Source organism: Dama dama, chromosome 21, assembly GCF_033118175.1.
Source record: "Dama dama isolate Ldn47 chromosome 21, ASM3311817v1, whole genome shotgun sequence".
Taxonomy (NCBI): domain Eukaryota; kingdom Metazoa; phylum Chordata; class Mammalia; order Artiodactyla; family Cervidae; genus Dama; species Dama dama.
The window spans coordinates 64,531,630-64,558,311 of record NC_083701.1 but is presented as its reverse complement, the minus strand read 5'-3'; the positions used below and the strand labels follow the sequence as shown (position 1 = coordinate 64,558,311).

Sequence of the window (26,682 nt, the reverse complement as noted above, 5' to 3'; positions counted from 1 at the left end):
AGTGGTGTTTGGATGCCTGACTATTATACAAGAGAGAATAGGACTTTAGGCCCTAGCAGTAAGCTGATAACAGAATTATGGTCAACAGTCCAACTAGACAGCAAAGGGGACTATTAGAGTCAAGATGAGAAAGTGCAGGGGTCAGTGAGTTCCAATCATGCAGCAAAAAGATTTCCATCTTCCTAAATCAGCTGATGAAAAGTTGAAACAAATTCAGAAAGACTGAAAACTAAAAGATGCCTGAGGGACACATGATGAAAGGCATAGACTGGCCCCCACTGACACAGCAGACAAATCTACTGCGAGAGGAAGCTCAGCATGTGAACCTGTGGCTTGGGTAGAATTATCCTGGTTATGTAGCACCCAGACCCTGGCCTGATTATTTAACTCATTGTTATATCTGACTTGGTGGTTCTCAAAGTGTGGTCCGGGGCTGTCTGAGATACTTTCAGGAGGATTTAAGGTCAAAACTATCTTTAAAATAAAACTAATAAGTTCTCGCCTTTCCTCTCTTATTAGTATACAGTGAAGTATTCCAGAAGATACATGACCTGGGATATCACTGCAGAAACAGATATGAGAATCCAACTTTCCTTAATTAAGGCAGACACTTAAAAGATTTACAAAAATGTAAAACAATGCCTTCTCACTATATTTCTTCTTCTCACTCTTCTCACTATATTTCTTTGGCATATCCCCATGTAGCACGTGGGACTGAACGCATGTCTCTTGAATTCCAAGTGCGGAGTCTTAGCCACTGGACCTCCAAAGAAGTCCCTCGAATTTTTAAAAGAATTTTTTGGACTTCCCTGGTGGTCCAGCAGTTAAGAATTCGCCTGCCAAGGTAGAGGACACAGGTTGGATCTCTGGTCCAAGAAGATTCCACAAGTAATGCAGCCTGTACACCCTCGAACCCGTGATCTGCAACAAGAGAAGCCAATGAGAAACCTGTGCACCACAACCAGGGAGTAGCCCCCCTCACCACAACTAGAGAAAGCCCCTGTGCAGCAGCAAAGACCCAGCACAGCCAAAAATAAATATTTTTTAAAATCTGTTTTATGCTTTGGAAAAAATAGTTTTTCCCATAAAACCTGTGTTATTTACATTAACATGTAATGGGTTTATTATTGTTGCTTTTAACTGAATCTATAACTTTTTAAAATTTCTCACATTTAATTTATATTATAGTGAATATTGATAGCAATAACCACATAAACAAAATCCCTTTGGGATTCTCAATAAATTTTAAGAGTATAAGAAGGTCCTGACACCAAAAATTTGAGAACCACTGATATAATTTATAATACAGTGTGGGTGTTTGAGAACCAGAACCACAGCCCAAAGGAGGGGTTAAATATGCTCACTGGGTAAGTGATTTGAAAATACTAAGAAGGCATTGAATTTGAATGCCTTGAAATGAATGAATTGAAAAAAAAACATGTGAAGTAAACAAACCCATTGTTAATTCTTTGGTGTTAAGTTTAGGAATAAGTTTTATAAACATCAAGCAAATCTTGCTGTATTTGCATTTAAGGTCTTTGAAATGTTTAAGAGAATCTGACATATTACAGAAACTGACATATTAGCAGTATGAGTTACTGAAATTTTCCATCTGTCTTTTTTTACTTATTTTAGAAAGTGTAACAATTTGTTTACTTTTATAAACAGTATTTAAACACTTGAGATATACTACATTTAGAAGTCTGTATTTAATCTATTCAAGTTACTATAACAAAAATAGCATAGACTGGGTATCTTATAAACAACGGACACTTATTTCTCAAAGATCTGTAGATCAGGAAGTTCAAGATCAAGGTGCCAGCAAATTAGGTGGTCCGGTGAGAGACCACTTCCTGGTTTGTAAATAGCCAACCTTTTGCTGAGTCCTTCCAGATAGAAGGGGCAAGGGGAGACTCATGCCCCCGCCCCCCTTTACAAGGGCACTAATCTCATTCATGAGGGTTCTGCTTTCATAACCTAATCACCCCTAAAAGCCAACCTCCAAATACCTTCACCTTGGGGGTTAGGATTTCAACATATGAATTACTTGGTGGGGGGAGAGGGGTAACAAATATTCAAGCCATAGCATGCATATTAATTTAATGTGTATAGATTTACAAGAGTTGCTTAAATGCTTAGAAAGATTTTTGCTTGAAACCTAACAAGTAAATTGCCCTGCATTTGTACTATTTGAGATATTCAGATATGCAATAATCAATACCAAGACCACACTTCTTTTTTTCTCATTTTAACAAATCTGTAACCTGAGTGTGACTTAAAAGCAATGTGATAAGATAGTATTGGCAGTATTTTCCCTTTCATGAAACTACGTGAAATAATGGTGCATCTCACAATCGACGGCATCTTAGATTTGATGCTATGAAATTAAACTTGTAATAGTACTTTGAAATGCCTCAGGAAACTCAGTAAACTAGTTTTATTTAGGAGCATTTAATCTGTTGAACTTGTAAATTAATGGAACATTGACTTAAAAAGCAAGAGAAAGCAATTTTTCTTGACTTTTACAAAAATTCACAAGATTTATTAATAACAAGTGGCTTCAGAAGCTTAAGAAAATCAAATTTTCCCAATTTACATTATTTAAATACAAGCAACTGTGGATAGTACTTTCCTGCATGATAGCAGCCTTAGATATAAACTGAAAGGATGTCACAGAATAGCACACAGAATGAGGGGAAATTTTGCATTGAGATTTCTTCTCAGTATCCAGTTTAAAATATATCTTTCCATATATATACCTAAACCATTGCAAGCAATTTATCAACACCTTTCTCAGTGCTGAACTTTGAAGTTAATCTCTTGGTTAATAGTGATCAGCTTTACACAAATTCATGAACTTTTTTCCATAACAAAAATGTTAAGTACAAGAGGCCCATCTGCACTGGACAGTCTATCATGGTGCTTTCAGAGATAGCATTTTTATCCTAAAAGACTTGTCATTGTAAGCACTGCTGAGACAGAGGAAGTTCATCTTATTAGAGGAAATACTCTGACTCTAACGGTATTACCTGAAAAAGCAATAAGTGCGCAAGTGAGAAAACATTGTGTTTAAAGCCCTCAACTTGCCCAGGGTGAATGTTATCCACCATTCAAGTGATCAAGCTTGAATCCTTCTCTGTTCCCATATCTAATGCGGAACCACAGTTTGGTTCTTCCTTCGAAATAGAATGGAGCCTTTCACATGGTATGAAACTTTGAATCTTCTTTTCACACGTTACGACTGTATAATGATGGCATTGAGAATGGGGTGGGGCTCATATCTAACCCCTCCCCCCCCCACCCCCACCCCCTCCCATGCCAATTCTCACTGCCACAATTATACAGTCCAGCCTTTCTTCTTTCCCATGAAATGCGTCTAAATATGGAAACCTTTAGAACTTCAAAACCTAAATATGAAAGGCAGGACTCTCTCTCTTGATTACTGCAGGATTTAATTTAAATAAAAAGCTAGTTTAGGACTTCCTTGGTGGTCCAGTGGTAGAGAATCCACCTGCCAATGCAGAGGACACAGGTTTGATCTCTGGTCTGGGAAGATTCCACACGCCAAGGGGCAACTAAGCCTGTGTGCCACAACTACTGAGCCCAAGCTCTAGAGCCCACAAGTCACAATTACTGAAGCCTATGCACCTAGAGGCCACACTTCACAACATTCGAGAAGCCACCACAATGAGAAGCCCATACGCCACAACTAGAGAGAAGCCTGCACTTGCTGCAACTAGAGATAGCCTGCACACAGCAACAAAGATCAAGAGAAGCCAAAAATAAAAATTAATTTTTTTTTAAAAAAGCTATTTTTGCTTTTTTGAAGGTAGTATCTTTTGTCTTCAACAGATTGCTGAAGAACTGTTGCAGGAAGGGGGACCCTTTCCAGGGCTCTTGTCTAACACTCAGAAATGAATTCTCTGAGGAGACATACAAGCTGACCAAGCAAGAGACTTTATTGAGAAGGGGAACCTGGGCGGAGAACAAGAGGGTAAGAGAACCCAGGAGAACTGCTCGGCCACGTGGCTCGCAGTCTCGGGTTTTATGGAGATGGAATGAATTTCCAGGTTGTCTCTGGCCAATAATTCTGACTCAGCGTCCCTCCTGGTGGTGCACACTTGCTCAGCCAAGATGGACGCCAGCGAGAAGGATTCTGGGAGGTGGTAGGGCACGTGGTGTCTCCTTTTGACCTTCCCCGAACTCTTCTGGTTGGTGGTGGCTTATTAATTCTGTGTTCCCTACCAGGACCTCCTGTTGTAAAATAACTCACACAAATGGTTACCATGGTGCCTGGCCAGGGAGGGCGGTTTCAGTCAATGTTTCCCCTAACAGAACTACTACAGAATATGCATGTGCAAATTCTAACTTAGGAATTCTGCAGGGGCCAAGATGGCGACGGGAACGGGCAGTAAGTATTCGCCTTGCTCTTGCGTGGAAGGTGTTTGTAGAACCAAGGCCAGGCAACAGATTTGTCACACTCTCAGGGAGTAGAAGCAATGATTTACCTGAGAACCCACAGCCGTCAGAGACTTGGGCTCGAGCGGCGCTGTTAAGGCCAGTGGTTGGGGGTTGAGGCCCCAGAAGCGTGAAGTCTTACATTTTTAGTAAGGCCGCGGACTTTTTTTGTTTGTAAATTTTTACTTTATTTATTGGCTGCGCTGGGTCTTCGTCGCTTCCCGTGGACTATTCTCTAGTTGCCGCGAGGAGTGCTCCTGTCTAGTTGTGGTGTGCAAGGCGGCGGAGCTTTAAGAGAAGCAGCCCAAGAGAATTCTTGTATGTTTGTCAGCTCTGCGGGGTGAGAGGGGGGAAAAGGTGCCTTAGAGGCTCCGGCGTGCGGACAGAGATACTGTGAGCCATGTGGAATGGCCGGGGTCCCAAGGAGTCATTTTCTGACGAACATTTTTGAGGCCTGTACTCACAGAGAAGTGGGGCATGTTAATCGTGAGCTTTTTCTGCCACTAGGGAAAAAACGCATTTCGTGTATCTCAGCCATTTTCCCCCGTTTCAGGGACTGAGAAGATCTTTAAGGCCTAACAGCTTGAGGGGAATGGGTGTAACAGAGAAGTAAATAAGTTTATGCTAAGAAGGAGGCGGGGCAGTGGGGGGGTGGGGGTTGGCAAAAAAGAAGAAAAAAGAAAAAAAAAAAAAAGAATTCTGCAATTGTTTTTCAGTGCCTAATCTCTGGTCTCCTGCTTGAGTACCAGTCCTTCCAGTGTCCATCAGATGCCCCTCCTGAGGCCATCAGAGTAGACCCTGGGACTGCCCACACAGTTTTTCTTAGAATGACCAGCTCAGCCTCTAAGGCCAGCACCAGAAACTCCCAAGGGGGCCTTCACAGCCAATCAGCTGTTCCTTCTGGCTCTGTTTCAGTCTCAAACTGTGCTCTATTTAAAGGGCTGAAAGTTAAAACCGAGCCAAAGAAATAGCTAGGAGGTGACAACAGCTAAGCCCACAAGGCTTTAAATAGAATGAGACACGGCATAAGGAGACGTCTCCCTGGAGTGTTCCTTCACAGTAAAAGGGACCTTTTCAGGGACAGTCGCTCCCTGTATACCACTCATGACTGCACTGGAGCCAAAGGCTGGGTTGCAGTCCAGTGAAGAAAAAGGTGGGTTAGTAGCGTTTCCATTTGACAGGAGACATCTCCGTCATTATAAACTAGGTAAAATACCATTTGGTATGAAGAAAAAAAGACATTTCACCAAACAAATGGGAGGCATGTATCTATTGGTCAATTATGATTTCATTTTACTCTAGGAATTGTTGAACTTCAGATAAGTGATTCTTCCCCACAGGAAACTTTATTAATAGCTCCCAAAGAGTCCTTCAACGGCAGGGCTAGGCAGCTCCTAAATGTGTGAAATAAAGTGGAAAATAAGAGTTCACTGGCAAGTTTGGCCCCACCTAAAGATCTTAAAACTTTAAAATATTTAAAAACACTGAACCGTCCTTGACAAAACTAAAATACAGCTGTAAGCAATTCTGGCACATATATGCAGGCTTGTCTCACTGGCTCTCAGGTTAAGTAAAGTGATTATAAAAAGTCATCAAAGGTTTGGAAACACCCTTTTAAATACGAGGTTAAATTTTAGATAGCATGACTCCCTGATGTGAAAGATAAGGTGATACACCCCTGCTATTTCTACTGCCTACACTTTCCCTCATTCCACGTTTCAGTGCTTATAATACATTTTACTTTGCCAGGTTATTAACCATCACATTGTGTTCTGTAATAGTGGTCCTTCTAGTTATTCAACCTTTGTTCTTTTTAAAAACAGATCCAAAATAAAATAAAATAAAATAAAAACAGATCCAGTGCCCATTTCTGGTTTTTGGTTTTTTTTTACCAATTTTTAATTCTTGAGCTTCATTTGCTTCTTAGGCTGAATTTCAATGTCAAGTGGCTTTTCCTTTGTCTCTTTGTTCGAGGACTCCCAGGTTTTATATTTCTTACACACTAGATTCTAAACACTATTTTCCCCATGTTTTTCATGCTTGAGAAAACCTACTTGCTAACTTTATACCCAGTTGTTCAGCTAGGTCACACTCTCTTTTCCTCAGAAGTTTATAAATATTGTGGCATTGCAACATGCCCTTGGATATTGCTGAGAAGTCTAATGCAAGCCTAATTTTCATTATAGGTGACTTATTTTTTCTTCCTAAACAGCTAAAAATTTATTTTCTTATCCTTGAATGTCGGGCTTCCCTGATAGCTCAGTTGGTAAAGAATCTGCCTGCAATGCAGGAGACCTGGGTTCAATCCCTGGGTTGGGAAGATCCCCTGGAGAAGGGATAGGCTACCCACTCCAGTGTTCTGGCCTGGAGAATTCCATGGACAGTTCATGAGGTCCCAAAGAGCTGGACACGACTGAGCGACTTTCACTTTCATCTTTGAAAGTCAGTAAATAGCTTAACATATGTCCTGATGTTCTGAATGCTGTATCAATTTTTTCTAGCATACAATGTGCCCTCATATCTAAGAATTCAGTTTGTTCATTTCAGAGAAAGTTTATTTCTTAAGTATGTAGCTCCTTTTACTATTCCATCTGGTGTCTGTGTTGGATGGCCTCTGACCTCCATATTGCTTGTCTTTTACATATTTTAATCTTTGTCCTTTATTCTCTGCATTCGCAGATTATTGCAAGCATTTCCTCCACATCACTAATTTTATTTTCACTCACTGTCCATCCTGTTCTTTGCTCTTCCTAAATTATTTATTAACTGTATTATGGTGCTCTGTGGGGCCTGTTCCTTTAGTGCAGAAATTTCTGTGTTCATTTTGTTCAGTTCTTTTATTACCACATTTGAGGGCCTTAGTCTTATAAAATAATAGTATTATAAAGTTCCTCTATACCTTAAAGCACTCCCGGTAAGTCTTTTTGTTTGTTTAGAGAGGGTATATTTTTATTTAAAAACCCATTCTCCCCCTTAAGACTTCTTTTTATACCAGGTTCTGTTCTTTTTCTTCTCTTCATCTTTTCTTCCTTCTTTTTGCCTAATGAGTTTGCTTACTGGTCATTGCATTCCTTTTCATTTTGCACAGGACAGCTGTGTACTAAAGTCCTGTCTAGTCTGTTCTACTGTTTCCACCTTATTTAGGGCCAATCAGTCTGCCCCGTTTGGAGCTCATTTAATGTGTGGAGTTGCTTTCAATCCAAGTGTCTCTAGCCTGAGGGAACAGTGGGAGGTGAGTGAGCATCCGGGTCAAGAGAAGCCTTCTCCTGTGAAGTCCAGTTAAATATCTTGCACCAGTGTCCACCCCACACAGCTGTGGGTATATTTCTCTCATTCATTCAGCTCCCCACAGAAACCTGAAAATTCAGATGACATGAAGGCCTTTCTGAGGAGTAAGTAGGGTTGGCTACACTTGAGGCATTTTCCTTTCCTTTTCTCGGGGCTACCTACAAACTCTCTAAGACTGCTTTTGTCCAGTCACAAGGCATTAATAAAAATTACCAGGCTTCTCAATACTATTCCTGTAGGTGTGAAAAAAAGACCTACCCAAAACCTATCACACTCTCCTTAGCCATCTTTTTTTTGAAGCTTATTATGTAAAATTGTTCTCCTTCATTTGGATGCCATTCGTTCATAAATTGTTGCCTTTTTTTTTTTTTTAACTATTTCTGTTCATTAGATTTGGAGGAAGATTGTTTAATCTGGATTTATCTTACCATTGTATTCAGATGTCAGTTTACCCTATTTTCGGATCTTAAAAGCTTATGATAATGTATGAACAGAAAATATCCAGGGAAATATTGCTGATACTTAATTGTTAAAAAATAAAAACTTTCGGTCAGTCTACTTATCACTCTTGGTCAGACTATTTATATGCTCTAAACATTCTAAGACTGCAACTGTATGAGAGCAAAGATGCACAGACTTCAGTTTCCAAGCCCTGGAGTCCCACAGGCCTGTGTTTAGAATCTCGACTCAGCCACTCACTGGCTGTGGAATGGTGAGAAAGTTATGTAAAGCCTGTTTATCATCCTAGTCTGGTGATAAAAAGGGGATGATAATAAGAACACCTACTTCATCAATTGCAAGGATTAAATAATTCACATTAAGTGCTTATCACAGTGCCTGGCACTGAACCATCTATTTTGTAAGTTCTATGTGAGCCTTCTCCTTTCCAGAGAAGAAAGGAGATGTAAACATATTATGTAGCCTATACAATAGGAATTTTTAAAATTGAAAGGAACCTTAAAGTTTATTTTATCTAAACCTCTGTTATAAAAAATGAATTAAGATCATGAGAAATTACATCAGAAATAATATTATATACCTATTCCCAAATACCCTGATTCATCTCTTGATCAATAGATATGAATGTTCTGAAGGTGCATTTCTCATTGTAAATTATTAACTAGGTATCTCGCACACTAAAAACACAACAAAATCATTTTGGCAAGAACCTGACAACAACCAAGGAACTCTGAATTTAGGTCCAATGAACTTTCTATTGATTGACAGCTTATCTTACATTATTAAAGGAACTACCTCTAATTCATAAAGGTTTATAAAAATATTTGCACATAAATAAATGTAGTTTTTTACTTATTTAGTTTGGGTAAAGAGACATATCATTAAAGTTCTATACTATTCACAAGATACAGGTCTGTCATAGAGACACACTAAGCTCATCCAAAGCTTGATCTTGGCCACACCCACTACAAACATTTTACCGAAATTCATAATTATCAAAATATACCTTTTTAAAGATTATGGTGTCAAAAATGCAGTGATATAACTAGCTAAAAGAAACTATGAATCCTTGGAGGAAAAATATTTAATATAGTAAACCACTACCATCATAATGTATGGTGTTTCCAGCCCAGACATTCTAAGCCTAAAAGAGGTCAGTCACAACAAACTGTGGAAGTTCTTAAAGAGATGGGAATACCAGATCACCTTACCTGCCTCCTGAGAAATCTGAATGCAGGTCAAGAAGCAACAGTTAGAACCAGATATGGAACAATGGACTATTTAAAAATTGGGAAAGGAGTATATCAAGGCTGTATACTGTCACTCTACTTATTTAACTTCTGTGCTGAGTACATCATGTGATATGTCAGGCTGGATGAAGCACAAGCTGGAAGCAAGATTTCCAGGAAAAATATCAATAACCTCATATATGCAGATGACACCACCCTTACGACAGAGAACGAAGAAGAACTAAAGAGCCTCTTGATGAAAGTGAAAGAGTAGAGTGAAAAAGCTGGCTTAAAACTCAACATTCAAAGAATAAAGATCATGGCTTCTAGTCCCATCACTTCATGGCAAATAGATGGGGAAACGATGGAAACAGTGACAGACTTTATTTTCTTGGGCTCAAAAATCACTACAGATGGTTACTACACCCATAAAATTAAAAGATGCTTGCTCCTTGTAAGAAAAGCTATGACCAACCTAGACAGCATATTAAAAAGCAGAGACATTACTTTGCTAACAAAGGTCCATCTAGTCAAGGCTATGGTTTTTCCAGTAGTCATGTATGGATGTGAGAGTCAGATCATAAAGAAGGCTGAGCACCAAAGAATTGATACTTTTGAACTGTAGTGTTGAAGAAGACTCTTGAGAGTCCCTTGGACTGCAAGGAAATCAAACCAGTCAATCCTAAAGGAAATCAGTCCTGAATATTCATTGGAAGGACTGATGCTGAAGCTGAAGCTCCAATACTTTGGCCACTTGATTGGAAGAACTGACTCATTTGAAAAGACCCTGATGCTGGGAAAGATTAAAGGCAGGAGGAGATGGGGATGACAGAGGATGAGATAGTTGCATGGCATTATCAACTCAATGGACATGAGTTTGAGCAAGCTCTGGGAAATAGTGAAGCACAGGGAAGCCTGGCGTGTTGCAGTCCATGGGGTCACAAAGAGTCAGACACGATTGAGCTACTGAACAACAGCAAAAAATTCAATAGAAGAGTTGGAAGATAGAGAGAAGGAAATGTCCAGGAGGGCAGACCTTGTAATAGAAGATAATAGAGGATGGGATTTTCAAAGAAATAATAAAAGATTGGAAAGATCCTCCAAATGCCAGGCATAATGAATGGAAAAGTGATCCACATCAAAGCCCAGTATAATGACATTTCAGAACACTAGCTATGAAGAGAAGATGCCAAGATTTCGCAGAAGGAAAGACCAGGTCACAGAGAAATGAGACTTAAAATGTCATGATTTCACAAGAGTAACACTGGACGCTAAAAACACAATGGAGCAACATGTTCAAAATTCTAAAGAAAAATTATTTTAACCTAATAGAATTCTGTACCCCAGTAAGATGTTAATCAACCAGGACAATAAAAATAAACATAAGCATGCAAAAAAATAAATAAATAAATAAAAGAGGTCAGAGTGGGATAAGCCCTGGAGAAAGTTTCACTGGATGAAACTTGTGTGCCATTCCTACTTTGCTGAGGCATAGTCACCAGTAGTTGTCTTTATACAATGTAGTTCCCAGACCCTGCCCTCTTTAGCTTTGTTGTTATTGTTTAGTTACTAAGTCGTGTCCAACTCTATGCGATCCCGTGGACTGCAGCACGCCAGGCTCCTCTGTCTTCCACTATCTCCTGGAGTTTGCTCAAATTTATGTCCACTGAGTCAGTGATACTATCCGACCATCTCATCCTCTGCCACCCCATTCTCCTTTTGCCTTCCGTCTTTCCCAGCATCAGGGTCTTTTCCAATGAGTCCGCTCTTCACATCAGGCGGCCTAAGTACTGGAGCTTCAGCATCAGTCCTTTCAATGAATATTCAGGGTTGATTTCCTTTAGGACTGACTGGTTTGATCTCCTTGAAGTCCAAAAGACTCTCGAGAGTCTTCTCCAGCACCACAGTTTAAAAGCATCAACTCTTTGGTGTTCAGCCTTCTTTACGGTCTAATTCTCACATTCATACATGACTACTGGAAAAAAATCACAGCTTGGACTATATGAACCTTTATCAATGAAGTGATGGCTCTGCTTTTTAATATGCTGTCTAGGTTTGTCATCGTTTTCCTTCCAAGGAGAGTGTCTTTTAATTTGATGGCTGCAGTCAATGAACTGCACTCATTTCACATGCTAGTAAAGTAATGCTCAAAATCCTTCAAGCTAGGCTTCAACAGTATGTGAACCAAGAACTTACAGATGTACAAGCTGGTTTTAGAAAAGGCAGAGGAACCAGAGATCAAATTGTCAACATTTGTTGGATCACAGAAAAATCAAGAGAACTCCAGAAAAACATCTACTTTTGCTTCTTTGACTATGCTAAAGCCTTTGACTGTGTAGATCACAACAAACTGTGGAAAACTCTTAAAGAGACAGGAATACCAGACCACCTTACCTGCCTCTGTGAAACCTGTATGCAGGTCTGAAGCAACAATGGAACAATGGACTGGTTCAAAATTGGGAAAGGAGTAGGTCAAGGCTGTATATTGTCACCCTGCTTATTTAACTTCTATGCAGAGTACATCATGCGAAATGCTGGGCTGAATGAAGCACAAGCTGGAATCAAGATAGGGAGAAATATAAATAATTTCAGATATGCATATGACACCACCCTTATGGCAGAAAGCAAAGAGTAACTAAAGGGTCTCTTGATGAAGGTGAAAGAGGAGAGTGAAAAGGCTGGCTTAAAACTCAACATTCAAAAAAACAAATATCATGGCATCCAGTCCCATAATTTAATGGCAAATAGATGAGGAAACAATGGAAACAGTGACAGACTTTATTTTCTTGGACTTCAAAATCAGCGTGGATGGTGATTGTAGCTATGAAATTAAAAGATGCTTGCTCCTTGGAAGAAAAGTGATGACAAACATAGACAGGGTATTAAAAAGTAGAGACATTACTTTGCCTACAAAGGTCCATAGAGTCAAAGCTATGGTTTTTCCAGTAGTCATGTATGGATGTGAGAGCTGAACAATTAAAAAAAAAGCTGAGTGCTCAAGAAGTGATGTTTTCGAACTGTGGTGCTGGAGAATCTCTTGAGAGTCCCTTGGACTGCAAGATGAAACCAATCAATCCTAAAGGAAACCAGTGCTGAATAGTCACTGGAAGGACTGATGCTGAAGCTGAAGTTCCAATACTTTGGCCACCTGATTCAAAGAACTGACTCATTTGGAAAGACCTGATGCTGGGAAAGATTGAAGGCAGGAGGAAAAGGGGATGACAGAGGGTGAGATGGTTGGATGGCATCACCAACTCAATGGACGTGAGTTTGAGCGAGCTCTGGGAGTTAGTGATGGACAGGAAGGCCTGGCGTGGTGCAGCTCATGGGGTGTCAGAGAGTCAGACACAACTGAGCAACTGAACAAGTCACCACCTGCAGTGATTTTGGAGCCCAAGAAAATAAAATCTGTCACTGCTTCCACTTTTTCCCCTTCCATTTGCCATGAAGTGATAGGACCATCCGACGCCATGATCTTAGTTTTTAGAATGCTAAGTTGTTTTTTTTTTTTAGAATGCTGAGTTTTAAGCCTGTTTTTTCACTTTCCTTTTTCACCCTCATCAAGAGGCTCTTTAGTTCCTCTTTGCTTTCTTCCATTAGAGTGGTATCATCTGCATATCTGAGGTTGTTGGTATTCCTCCCAGCAATCTTTATTTCAGTTTGTGATTCATCCAGCCCAGCATTTGCATGATGTACTCTGCATAATTTAGCTTATCACCCTCAAAACAGCCAATGGTCATTCAGACTGTATTGTTGCCAAAATACTTATTCAAGCTTCTCTTACCCTCTGAGTGCCAACCAGGTAATGGGATAAACAGGTCAGTTATATAACTGGTTATGAGCTCAAGGATTAGACCAGTGGTACAATATCCCTTCCCCTCCCAGAAAACATATTCACAGACAATATCTTCACTGCTATGGCTTAACCTAAAGGAATGCCTTCAGTGGAAAAAAAAAAAAATTCATGCCACAGAAGCCAGAAGGAAGTTATGGCATCTCACAGCTGTCAGAGGTCCCTAAGGGCTGTCCTAGACTACTAAATGAAACGTGTTCTATGACTTGGAGGACTCCTCACAGAAGCCCAAGCATACAGCTACTTAGTGCTGGTCTGGTATCAAACATCTCAAGCCATCGTGACTCTGGGGCTTCAGGAGATGGCCAACACAGGTCACTCGCGGCAAGTGGGATCCAGTTCCCTGGCCAGAGGTTGAACCCCAACTGCATTGGAACTATGGAGTCTTAGCCACTGGACCACCAGGGAAGACCCAGAAGATGTGTCTTTTTACCCTACTCCTTCTTCTCCCTTCTTAGTGCCTAGAAGTTAGGAATGGTGACATGCCATCTAGGACCAAGCAGATGAGGCTAATATTTTAGGGCCACAGGTTGAATTGCAGGATAGAAGGAGCCTACATAACAATATTATATGAGAAATTAATTAGACTATTAAATTCTGTATGATTCTATGTTGTTTAAACAGCTGTCTTTGTTACAGCAGCTTATTCTGTACCCTAACTGAAACACTTTACAATTTCACTTGTTTAACATTTAGAATTTATGCTTTTACTTACTAATTGCTATTTCATTTTCTCTAGCTGTTGCAGAGCATTTCCATCAAGGAACAATAAAATACTCAAAGAAATACACACATTTCTGTACAAAGAGAGATGGCAACTTTGCTAAAATGGGTGGGTGTTAAAATCATGTGATAGCTCAGAATGATCATTTTATCAGCTAATTATAAAAACTCAAGTTTGGGTTAAAACAAACCCTATTCTCAAGGTTACACACAGTGCTATCTACTTGTATAGAATATTAACATTTTCTGTTAAGAGAAAGTGCACCTGCATACTGAACTTGGTTCTTTTTGGAGCAATTAGGGCACAAGCTAGACGAAAACATTCCAGTCATTCAAGATAAATGATTTCCTGTTGCTTAAATCCTCTTAGCAAATATAAACAAATTACTCTAAACCTGTATTTAACAATCTTTTAAGTTTGTTTTAAAGCTAGCTAAGGTAAGTTTGTTTAGAAGAGATAATGGACATGTTCAAAAAGTTTCTGATATGAAGAGAGTTTTATATAAATTTCAGAAAGTATATTGCTATGAGATGCAAATTTATTTCATAGATAACTCAGGTAGAGAACTAAGTAAGAAAGAAAATTTTGAGAATTATAAAGACAAGGAAGCAGTCAGAAAAAAAAAGAGAAATAATTTCAAAATAAAGAGCACTAGTGCTAAAAGTTTTGTTTCACTGTGATGCCAATTAGACCGTAATTTGTTTCTATTACTCTATCACAAATAAAACACAGTAAAAATAGAAGTAGTATTATTAGAAGAGGAGAAGAAACGTGTGTCTCTAGTCTTTCTAATTCTCTTTGGGCTACCAAAACTGGGTGGGAGAGGTAAGTCAGGTAAGTTAAATGTTGATGGATGAGAAAGAAATCACATAGCCTTCAGAGAAGTCATACAGAGCATTTGGAAGAAGCTACAAGGACTTTCAGTTTCACAAAATATAAATAAGTCTTAAGCAGGATCTCATCACAAAATGAGGATTCATGGTAATAAATTAACCTCTCTCAACTTCTCTTTTGCCACTAAAGGAATCATGATCACCATGTCACTCAAAAACAGAAAGTCAGTCATCCATGATCCTTCCCTCCCCTTTATCTCACATTCTGTCACATGTCACACTTCCTCTCTTTCCACCACCACTGGATGTAGGCACTGGGTACCTCACATTCCAGATCACTGCCAACAGCCTCCACCCCATCTTACTCTTCAGTCACCACATTTGCTAACTCATTAGTTAAACAAATGTTTATAATAATAGTGCCTAGTGCAGTAAGTTGGAGAAGGAACTGGCAACCCACTCCAGTATCCTTGCCTGGAGAATCCCAGGGACGGCGGAGCCTGGTGGGCTGCCGCCTGTGGGGTCACACAGAGTCTGACACGACTGAAGTGACTTAGCAGCGGCAGCAGCAGCGCAGTAAGTGCTAGGGATGCCACAGTACACAAGTCAGCCCCCTTGGTGCTTATGTTCTGGAAAGAGACACCAGCAAATCGATTTTATGGTGTTCTTGCCTTTAAAGAGCCACAGAACAATCCCAGATCTTATCCTGTGTTATGGACTGAATTGTGTCCCCTTTAAAATTTCTACAGTGGAACCTAACCCCCAGTGTGACTGCATTTGGAGACACTACCTTTAAGGAGGTAACTGGGGTTAAGTGAGGTTATAAGGGTGGAGTCTTGATCAGACAGGACTAGGGTCTTTATCAGAAGAGGAAGAAGGAATTCCCTGGTGGAACAGTGTTTAGGCCTCAATGTTCTCACTGCTGGGAGCCCCGGGTTTGATCTCTGGTTGGGGAACTAAGATCCTGCAAGCTGTGCAGTACAGCCAAAAAACAAACAAACAAAACAAAGAAGAGGAAGAATCACCAGAGATTTCTCTCTCCCCACACACACGCAGACAAAAAGCCATGTGAAGGGACAGCAAGAAGGCAGCTGTCTGCAGCCAAGGAGAGAGGCCTCAACAGAAACAGCCTCAAGGGCACATTAATCTTACACTTTCAGTCTCAAGATCTATGAGAAAATAAATTTCTGTTGTTTAGGCCACCCAGTTTCTGGTCCTCTGTTACAAGGCAGCCCAAGCTGACTAAGTCATTACTCTCATTCTCACCAAACAGGCCCTATTCTCTAACTACCAGGCTTCAGCTTCAGGGAAGTAAAATTCTCCACAGGTACTCACAAAATAACTCATCAGGAATAAGAGTCACAGCACAGACAAAACTTGTACCATACCCTGAGCAAAAACAAAACAACAAACAAAAACTCATTGAGTCCAAGTGATTCATCAAACTTAGGACTTATTAGATATAGCTTACTAACTGCCAAGTTTACCTTTCCAATTACAGTATTAATCCTTTGGTCAATTTTTGAATATCTGAGGTTACTAATTTACATAAAAATTTTGGTCTTTGCCAGAACGGACACCTGTGTCTTTCCTTTCTGCTCAGCCACCAAAATAGCTACTCATTTTTACAAACATTAGGTCTCAAATGAGGTTTGAGGAATTTTTTTTTTTCTCTCATCCAGCAGAGGTGACTCACCACATTTTAAAGAAGTTTTTCCTTTTAGTAATAAAGTTTTCACAAGTTCAAAAATACCTCTGAAAACTTAACAGAAACCTTCGCAGCCACTGGTTATGACATGAATCAGCATATCTTATAGTTTAGTGGTGGCATTATTCAGCAAAATACGCCTAAATGAAACAGAACATTTAAGTAAATATTATAACTCTTAGGAAGCATTTCCCAGGGAGGCATTTTAAATTTATACTAAATTTTATATATATATATATATTATGAGGATAAATGATTATCCTCTTGTGAGAAATTTTTCTATTGGTCAATAGTAAGTCTTTTCCAATTTTTGAAAGATGAATAAAACTTTTTAGGAAGAAGGAAGGAAAGAATATTCCAGAAGACAGAAGCTGGGTTCTCTGGGCAGATTCCTGCTGTAACCCTGCCATGGGTGAAACCCAAATGTGTACCATATAAAATAGTTTCCACTGCTTCAGATTTGGGCTTCCCAGTTGGTACACAGGTAAAGAATCCACCTGCCAAAGCAGGAGACACATGTTTGATCCCTGGGTTAGGGAGATCCCCAGAGCAGGAAATGGCAACCCACTCCAGTATTCTTGCCTGGAAAAGTCCGTGGACAGAGGAGCCTGACAGGCTATGGGGTCGCAAAGAGTTGGACACGACTTAGCATACACACACTCTTTGGGTTTACCTGACACAGAGACAATTAACAATCTTGTATGCTTCATAGTTTACATCTCATTTGCATCATTAGTCATTGTTCAGATTAAAATGTACCCAAAACTCAATGATTTCTCTGGGTACAAAGGCACAGATGTACCATTCTGTTTTGATTTTTGAGGTTGTTTATATGACGTGCTACACACTCACCGTGAAGGTAAAGTTTCAAAAAAGCAAACAAAACAAAACCTTTATCTTATTTTGATTAAAACGATAGGGTATATTCACATGGGCTTCCCTAGTGGTTCAGATGATAAAGAATCTGCCTACAGGGTGGGAGATCTGGGTTTGATCCCTGAGTTGGGAAGATCCCCTGGAGGAGGACATGGCAACCCACTCCAGTATTCTTGCCTAGAGAATCCCCATGGACAGAGGAGCCTGGCAGGCTACAGTCCATGGGGTCACAAAGAGTCAGACACAACTGAGTGACTAAGCACATATAGTCACATAAAATATTCAAACAATTTAGAAGAGTATAAAGAAAATTTTTTTAAAAACCTCCAAAAACATCCTACTGCTGTATACTGCTGTACAGATTTGAGGGATTGTCTTTCCAGATGCCTCTCAATCCATGTATATACATACACATATTCTAAAATTGTAATGATCTGATACCCATGTTATTCTGTAACCTGATGTTTTCACTTAAGAGGTAGGCTTTTCATGTCAGTGAATAGTTGATATACATAGATATATGTCATATTCTTTAATGGCTGAATAATATTCCTATCCTTATATATGTCACAACACATTCAAACAATCGCTTCCCTTGGTTGCTTCCAATTTTTTGAGGTTGTAAACTACAGTGTAATGACTAAGTGATTCCACTTTTGTGTATTTGTCTGATTATTTCTTGTGGACAATTTCTTAGCAATGGATTCTGCTGGATCAAAAAATCACTTGCCTTTTGAGTTTCGGATTTTTTAAATGTCTGTGTTACTAAACTGCCTTCAGAAAGCTGTGTGCCTGTTTACTCTCACCAACACTGTATGAGAATGTATGTTTCCCCATAGCCCTGTAAACACTGACTTTTGCCCATCTTTTCCAACTTTAACACTATCATAGATATATTAGTTCTACTGCTGTGTAACAAATTACCACAAACTTAGCAACTTAAAATGCATGCACTAGCTCACAGTTTCCAGATCCTCTAATGTCTCTTCAAGGCAGCAACCAAGGCATAAGCCAGGGCTGGGGTCTCATCTGCAGATCACTTGAGGAAAGACTTGCTTGCAAGCTCACTTACATGGTTGTTCGTAGGACTCAGTTCCTTTTTGGTTGCTGGACTGAGGGCCACAGTTTGCAACTGACTGTTGCCCTCAGTTGCTTGCCACTAGTGCCTCTTCAACGCGGCAACCTGCCTCATCAGAGCCATGAAGGGAGAAGGTCGGCTTGCCAGATGGAAATCAGAATCTTCTGTAACTGAATCACAGAAATGTTAAGGTAGCTTATTGGTTCTCAGAAGGAAATTACTTAAGGGGATGAGATTACACAAATTGATAAATACCAGAAGGCAGAGATCATTGGGGACATCTTGGAAAATGCCAACCACAGTCCACCCTCTGGCCCCTAGTGACTCACGTCACTTTTACACGCAAAACACATTCATCCTCTTTTAAGGCCCTCAGTGTATTCATCCCATTAGAGCATCTGCTCAAATCCAGGATTTCATCATCTAAATCAGGTCCAGGTACAGATGAAGCTCCTTAGGTGTAGTTTTGTTCATGATATCTCCTGCAGCACAATCTCTTTCAGTTTGAGGGAATTGTGACACTAAACACAAGTTTTCTTCTCCTCAGACATCCACCACACAATGGAGCTACCAGCAAAGGAAAATAGCTACAGACATTCCCATTCAAACCAGGGGGAAATTAGAGGTACAAAGGCATCAGTTGTCCATAGCAACCCTGAAATACAGCTCAGAAATGTTGGAAGTCCCTGGATTAGTTTTCAAAGTCTAGAATAATTCTCCATGAGTCTTAACTCCACCCTCTGGACCCTTGATTTTATGCTCTGAGTCTCCATTTCTTTCTCAAGAAAAGTAGCGCAGTTTGCAACCGAGTAATTTTCTCAGCCTGCCTCTTGTCAGTAAAGTTTTGGAAGTTCCATGTGTTCTTTACGTTTTCTACTCTCTTTGTCCCTTTCAGTCCAAAATGGCAGATTTGTGGTATATCATGTTCTCAAAAACTTTTTGAGTCTTCTGCAAATGTCACATGAATAAGTGTGAAATAATTTCAATGAGTACTATGAAATTTCATGGTGCCATAAATATACGCAACATGAGGAGTGACCTGGTCAAGTGCTGGGCACAGCATCTAGGAGAAAATGATGTTTCACTTGAGATAGGAAGAGTAAGTGGAAATTAGGAAAAGCAATCAATGAATTTCATGCACAGTGCAAAGGGTTTTTAAGAGTAGAAAGCATCAATGATTAAGAAATGAGTGTGAACAAAGCAAGAAAACTAAGGGGTATCCCCAGCTCTCATCTCTCCCCTGGAGTCCACATCCATGTGTACCTACCTATTTGATAACTTATCTGGATAATTTGTACTCTCAAAATCAATGTGTATAAAACAAAGCTACTAATCTCGAATTGCCAAACTTAGCTCTTTCCCAATATTCCCCATTTCAATGAACGGCACCACCATCTATCCAATTGGAAGTGAGAAACCTAAGAGTCATTGTTAAGAATTTCTTCTTCTTCAAATCCCTCCACAAAATCTTAAGGACTCTATCACTAGTTATAGAATAGTGGTCACCATAATCCAAGCATCCCATGCTCTCTCATGTCCCAAAGCCTTCACTTTTGCTGGTCCTCATGCTTGGAACTTCCTCTCCACTCTCTTCCTTCTCTTCATAGCAACATCCTACTCATCCTCCTAGACTGAACCTAAATATATAGTATTTGAAAGTGTTCCACTGCTTCAAATACAGAAATAACCGCTCCCTTCTTGGTGATATCACTTTGTAAATCTTCATCAAACTGTTACAGATTAAGTTCTCCGTGAAGCAGACTTTTAGATGAGCATATAAGGAAGCGCCCTTGGAACCAACACCAGGGGAAGAAGAAGGAAACGGGACTGAGAAGGGCAAGAACTGGGCTGAGACACAGTATCAACAATCCTCAGCCAAGCTCAAGGAGTACTGTGGGGCTGGGATGGTCTTTCAAAACTGACCCAGGGTGGGACAAGGCCAGGACTGTGCAGCCCCAGGCTGATGAGTCACTGGATGTAGGTTGTCCCTGAATGGGGACATGACCTTTGCTGAGGAAGTTTTCCTCAGTCATTTCCCCAAAATCTGACACCTAAGAGATGGCCCCTGGTAATACTCCTGTTAGAGTAGGCAAGTGGCTAGGTATGAGCAGAGAAATGAGGGCAGGGGCCAGGTGGCAAGAAACCTTGCTTAAATAAACTTTCACTTTACTTTCTTAACCTTTCTTCTTCATCTTCAAATTCTCAATGAAGAAAGAACCTCAAATTCACTGGCAACATTCCCAGAGTTGTGGGAAAACTCATCACCAAAGCAGGACCTGGGAGGTACATCACAGCATCCAGTACAATCTTCGTGCTTAAATCAGTTTACTGTAGTGATACTCTCCTGCATTTAAGCCATTTAAGAAAGGATCCATCGTCCTCATTAGGCTCTGAGATTTTTGAGGACAGATAGCATGCATTTAAACCAAAGAGCTGGGATTCAGTAAATGTCCAGTGAAGAAATGATTGAATAGGGGCTTCCCTGGGGACTCAGTGGTGAAGAGTCTCTCTGCCAATGTAGGAGACATGGGGTTCAATCTCTAGTATGGGAAGATCCCACACACCATGGAGCAACTGAGCCTGTGGGCTACAACTATTGAGGCTGTGCTCTGGAGCCTGGGAGCAGCAACTACTGAAGCCTGCAAGCCTAGAGCCCATGCCCCGCAACAAGAGAAGCTACCACAAAGAGAAGACTGCGTACTGCAAATGGACAGTAGCCCTCCCTCCCCAAAACTAAGGAAAAGCCTGAGCAGCAATGAAGACCCGGCACAGGCAAATAAATATTAAAAAAAAAAAAAAAAGATTGAATTAATGATCCTCAGAAACTGATTAACTAAAACCACAGGTGTCTAACTGATGAAACAGAGTGCCAATTTCTTCCTTTGCAGCAGTATTTTTCATTCATTCTTTCATTATCACCCTTCTAAGGTGATATTCTTCTAAGGTGATATCACCCTTCTAAAGGATATTCTTTCCTATGAAGTTTTAATGTCACATATATATTGCGTATCTGTACATGTAGTGTATTATATCTGTACACTAAAAAAATTTTTTTTTTTTGTCCCCAAAACCAATACTGAAAAATCCCGTGTGAGCAATATTGCTCCATGGAAAATGTATGGTTTACACTAGTAAATATAACGTCAAAGCCGATCAGATTACTTAAGTCAGTGCATCTTATAGTAAAGATGCCTCATTACAAAATAAGTGCCATGCTGAACATGAAATCAGAGCAAAAGGGGTTAAAAGGCCTAAAGGGATACCTATAGATACGGTCCAGTATATCACTCCCCATTGTAAAATTACAGCAACTCCACAACTGTATAGTCACAGAAGCCTCCATTATTTTGCCTAGCTTCTATGCAAACTATAGCTTTTGTCATTTAATTTTTATCAAATTTAATTACAAAGTATCTCAGGTATACGAAAAGTAGAGATTAAAGAGCACTCTTATACCCATAACCTAATTTAAGAGATAAAAACACTACATATTCATTTGCAACCCTCTACACATAACTTGTTTATGTGTCCAACTCCTTGTGACCCCATGTGCTGTAGCCTGCCTGGCTTCTCTATGGAATTTTCCAGACAAGAATATTGGATTGGGTTGCCATTTCCTCCTCCAGAGGATCTTCTGGACCCAGGGACCAAACCTGAGTCTCTGGAATCTCCTGCATTGGCAAGTAGATTTCTTACCAACTGCGGGAACTGGGAAGCTTTACTGAAATGCAAAAGTTTGTCCCCACTCCAAATTCACATGTTGGAGCCCTAAGCCCAACATGACTGTTACTTGGAGATAAGGTTTTTAGGGAAGCAATTAAGGTTAAATGAAGTCATAAGGGTGGGGCCCTAATCTGACAGGATTAGTATCTTTATAAGAAGAGATGTCAGAGTTCACTGGCTCTCTCTCCACCATGTGAGGACACAGCAAGGAAGTGGCCATCTGGAAGCCAGGAAGAAAACCAGTCCCCTGATCTTGGACTTCCAGTCTCCAGAACTGTGAGAAAAGAAATCTCAGTTGTCTAAGCTACCTAGTTTACGGAATTTTGTTTTGGCAGTATGAGCAAACAAAAACACACTAATCCCAAGAATTAATCACACAGTATACAGAAAAAGAGGATCAAGAATAGGAGTCAAGAACAGTCAAGACTGGCTTCTACCAGGAACTCAGCCACTCTCTGTGATACACCCTTAACCCTCTGAAGCACCTTTCTTCTCTTCTATGAAATGAGAGGCTCTAGGTAGAACTTCTTCAGGTCTCTTAAAATTTCCAAACTAAGCTCTTTCCAGTGATAAGTCTGGAGAAGATATGCAGAAATGGCACCTTGCAGGGGGAAAGAAAAGAAGGAAGAACAGGTCATCGGCCTTGGCCCTCAGATGGCTAAAGAAGAAAATGTATTTGGTGTGTGCCACACCTTTGCATCCTTCATCGACACTTTTGTCCATGTCACCAATCTTTCAGGCAAGGAAACCACCTGCCGTGTAACTGGCTGGATGAATGTGAAGGCTGACTGAGATGAGTCCTCTCCATATGCTGCCATGTTGGCTGCCTAGGATGTAGCCCAGAGATGTAAGGCACTGGGCATCACTGCCCTCCACATCAAACTCTGGGCCACAGGAGGAAATAGGAGCAAGGCTCCTGGACCAGGAGCCCAGTCAGTGCTCAGAGCCCTTGCCCGCTCAGGGATGAAGATTGGGTGGATTGAGAATGTAACCCCCATCCCCTCTGACAGCACCCGCAAGAAGAGCGGTCTCCACGGTCACCATCTGTGAACAGGACTCCTCAAATTGTTGTTTTGTTAATAAATTGCCTTGATGTACAAACAAAAACACTTTCAAACTAAAAGTGTTACATACTGTGGGCTATGGCTCAGGCAATGACAATGCCAGGATTCTATCCTCACAAAGCACGAAGTTCTTATGGGTATTCACAAAGCTATTTAGTTACAAGCGTATTCATGACAGAATTGCATTTAATGGCAAAAAACAAGAACAGCAACAAAAAAACTTGTAAATAACCTATCCAACAATAAACTATGTTAAATAAACTATATAGTAGAAACAGATCATAGAATAAGTGAATATTTATTGTGCAAACCTGTTTAAAAAAATTAACATCAAGTATATACTGCTAAGAAACCTTAAAATTATAGATTGGTAAAAACTTTGTTAAAAATACGATCAGTGAACATGGAGCCCACCACTCCTGTATGCAGCTATTCCTTCCACGTGGGTCACTTCAAAAAACTGTAAACTGTTTTATTGAGGTATACTTGATATAAACTACAATATCTAAAGTACACATTTGGTAAGTTTTGACATATATAAACCCATAAAACCCATAGGCCCATAAAACCAGAATAATAAAGATAACATATCCATCACTCCCCAAAGTTTCCTGGTGCACCTTTGTAATCGCTCCCTCCCAACACTCCGTGCTCTCACTCGCCTCCTCAAATCACCACTGAGTTGCTGTCACTATAGATCAGTTTGCATTTTCTAGTTTTATATAAATGAAATCATACATTACATACTCTTTTTTGCCTGGCTTCTTTCACTCGGCATATTTGTGTTGAGATTCAGCTATGCCGCTTCATGTATTCATTTCTTCGTGGTATTTCATTGTATGGGTCATTTTGACTCTGAATTAGCAGTCTTCATTTCCAATCCAGTTGCTTCAAGAAAAGAGGTTTCAGGAACGACATCTAATATTTCTTTTAACTTCACTATTTTCAAGGAATTAGGATGTTCCAGGCCAGGCTTGATATTTTCTCTTTTAGACACCGCTTGCTTTGCTTTGACTCTTTCAAAGCACTGCCTCATTTACATTTTACCTAAATTTCATTCTGCAGCAAGTTAATAAACTCAACATTGTGGGGCTGCTGGTATGTTCCTGGTGAGTTTTATCAGCTGGGTTCTATCAAGTGACATGAATGCTGATGTCACTAAAATGTCACTTTGCATTTGTCATTAAATGCAAAACAGTAAATAGTGTATGAATCCATTTTTGTTCTTAAATTAAAATACTTTAAAAGATGACACAAAGCTATATGTGAAAAATTATTATTAATCTGTATTACCAAATACAGTAAACATTTTTTTTTAAGGTCAAAGGGGAGTCACACACACAAAAAAAGAAAGCTGATAGGATTTTACATAATCGGTATTTGCCAGACTGCCAAAGAACAGGGATATCCAACTACCATTATTGTATAATAGCTTAATTCATAAGCCCTCACGTGTTCACCTAGAATGGGCTTCTTAGGAAAGATATCCCTCATGTCTCTGGAATCAAAACATAAATGTAAAATTGTAAACTTACTTTCATAAATATAAATGGAATTTGGAACCTTTTAGATAAAGTAGTTCCAATGACAGCTTCCAAGTTTTGGCCTTGTAATTTACACTGTCTTTAATTACAGTCTTTAATTATAAGTCTGTATAAAGCTTGGCTAGAGTAACAGTTTATTATTTACCAAACTCCCTTTCACTCATTAATCACAATATGCATTACAACACAGTTGCAAAATAGGTCAAAATACTCCTGAATACATTTTTGGCATTCGGTACTTATTAATATTACTCCCCATTCTATTCTTTGAGAAAGCCTGTATTTAGTTAAGACACTTGCTAAAAATGCTAATTATCATTTAACGATAACACATCAAGTTTTCTCATAGGGAAATATAACGTCAAAACCCTAAGGCAGCCGTGAATATCATCTTTGTATTTTTAAGATCTGAAAATTCACTTCTTCCTAATGTTACCCAGATATGGTCAACGCAGCATACAAAATAGAATTTTTGGAAATTCTCTGTTATCTTGCACAAAAGCTTAAAATAGAACGCAACGAGGGAACTACTTCATCTACATGTGAAACACAATCCAATACGCCTCACATTGTGAAAGTTAAAGTAAAAAGTCGCTCAGTCGTGTCAGACTCTTTACGACCCCATGGACTGTAGCCCACCAGGCTCCTTCATCCATGTAATTTTCTAGGCAAGAGTACGGGAGTGGGTTGCCATTTCCTTCTCCAGGGGATCTTCCCAACCCGGGGATCGAACGCGGTTCTCCAGGATTGCGGGCAGACGCTTTACCGTCTGAGCCTACTTCTTATTAAACTGCAATAGGAAAATAATACTGCCCACGAGCCTTCCAACCTTTTTGAGTTTTGGCGAATGACAGGAACGAAAGCCAAAAGCGAAGGAGCGAAAACCACGCCAAAGCGCCCTAGGTCAGGCAGGCAAACTGTAGCCACGCAACGTGGTAAGTTGAGACAAACCTAATTTGTGAACGAAACCTAGGCCCAGAAAGAAGAGTGCCGGCTTCGGACTCAACTGAGTTCAACTCTGAAAGAGTCTAGCTGGATCCGTGATACAGTAAGTAGAAGCTGCTTCCACCCCAACACTACTCCCAGAAAAAGAACGGAGAAAAGCAGATAGCTACTAGGGCGACTTGGACCTACACCCCGTGACCTGGTTCCTCAGTCAGTTCAGTCGCTCAGTCGTATCCGACTCTTTGCGACCCCATGAATCGCAGCATGCCAGGCCTCCCTGTCCATCACCAACTCCCGGAGTTTACTCAAATTTATGTCCATCCAGTCGGTGATGCCATCCAACCATCTCATCGTCTGTCGTCCCCTTCTCCTCCCGCCTTCAATCCTTCCCAGCATCAAGGTCTTTTCAAATGAGTCAGCTCTTCGCATCAGGTGGCCAAAGTACAGGAGTTTCAACTTCAACATCAGTCCTTCCAATGAACACCCAGGACTGATCTCCTTTAGGATGGAGTGGTTGGATCTCCTTGCAGTCCAAGGGACTCTCAAGAGTCTTCTCCAACACCACAGTTTAAAAGCATCAATTCTTCGGCGCTCAGTTTTCTTTATAGTCCAACTTTCACATCCTAGCTCTTCACCCTCTTGCACGCCCCGCCCCCCACCTCCCCGGCCCCGCCGCAGCCCCCAGGCTTCCCCAGGCTTCCTCAAGAGCCCCTCCCCTAGAACCCATTCAAAGCGCCACGTCTCCTAGCTCTTGGCCACCAGCCATCCCTCAGAGGCTTCCTCCAGTAAACCCCTCCCAACCTCCCGCCCAGAGTCACCGGTCCCCAGTGCTCGGCGCGCCTCCGGCACACGCCGAAAAACGTCCCCGCCGACCGCCTCAGCCAAACGCTCCCTCCAACG

At 40.4% G+C, this 26,682-nt stretch overlaps 1 long non-coding RNA gene and 1 pseudogene across 1 annotated transcript; one reads left to right on the top strand and one right to left on the bottom strand.

Annotated features, from left to right (window-relative positions):
* Positions 1–3,396: 3,396 nt before the first annotated feature.
* Positions 3,397–26,644, bottom strand: LOC133042781 (uncharacterized). Its single transcript, XR_009689576.1, has 3 exons — positions 24,041–26,644; positions 18,501–18,676; positions 3,397–5,852 (listed from the first exon to the last, which is right to left on the bottom strand). It is a non-coding gene; the product is annotated as an uncharacterized LOC133042781 (long non-coding RNA).
* Positions 21,322–23,690, top strand: LOC133042779 (small ribosomal subunit protein uS11-like; annotated as a pseudogene).
* Positions 26,645–26,682: the final 38 nt, after the last annotated feature.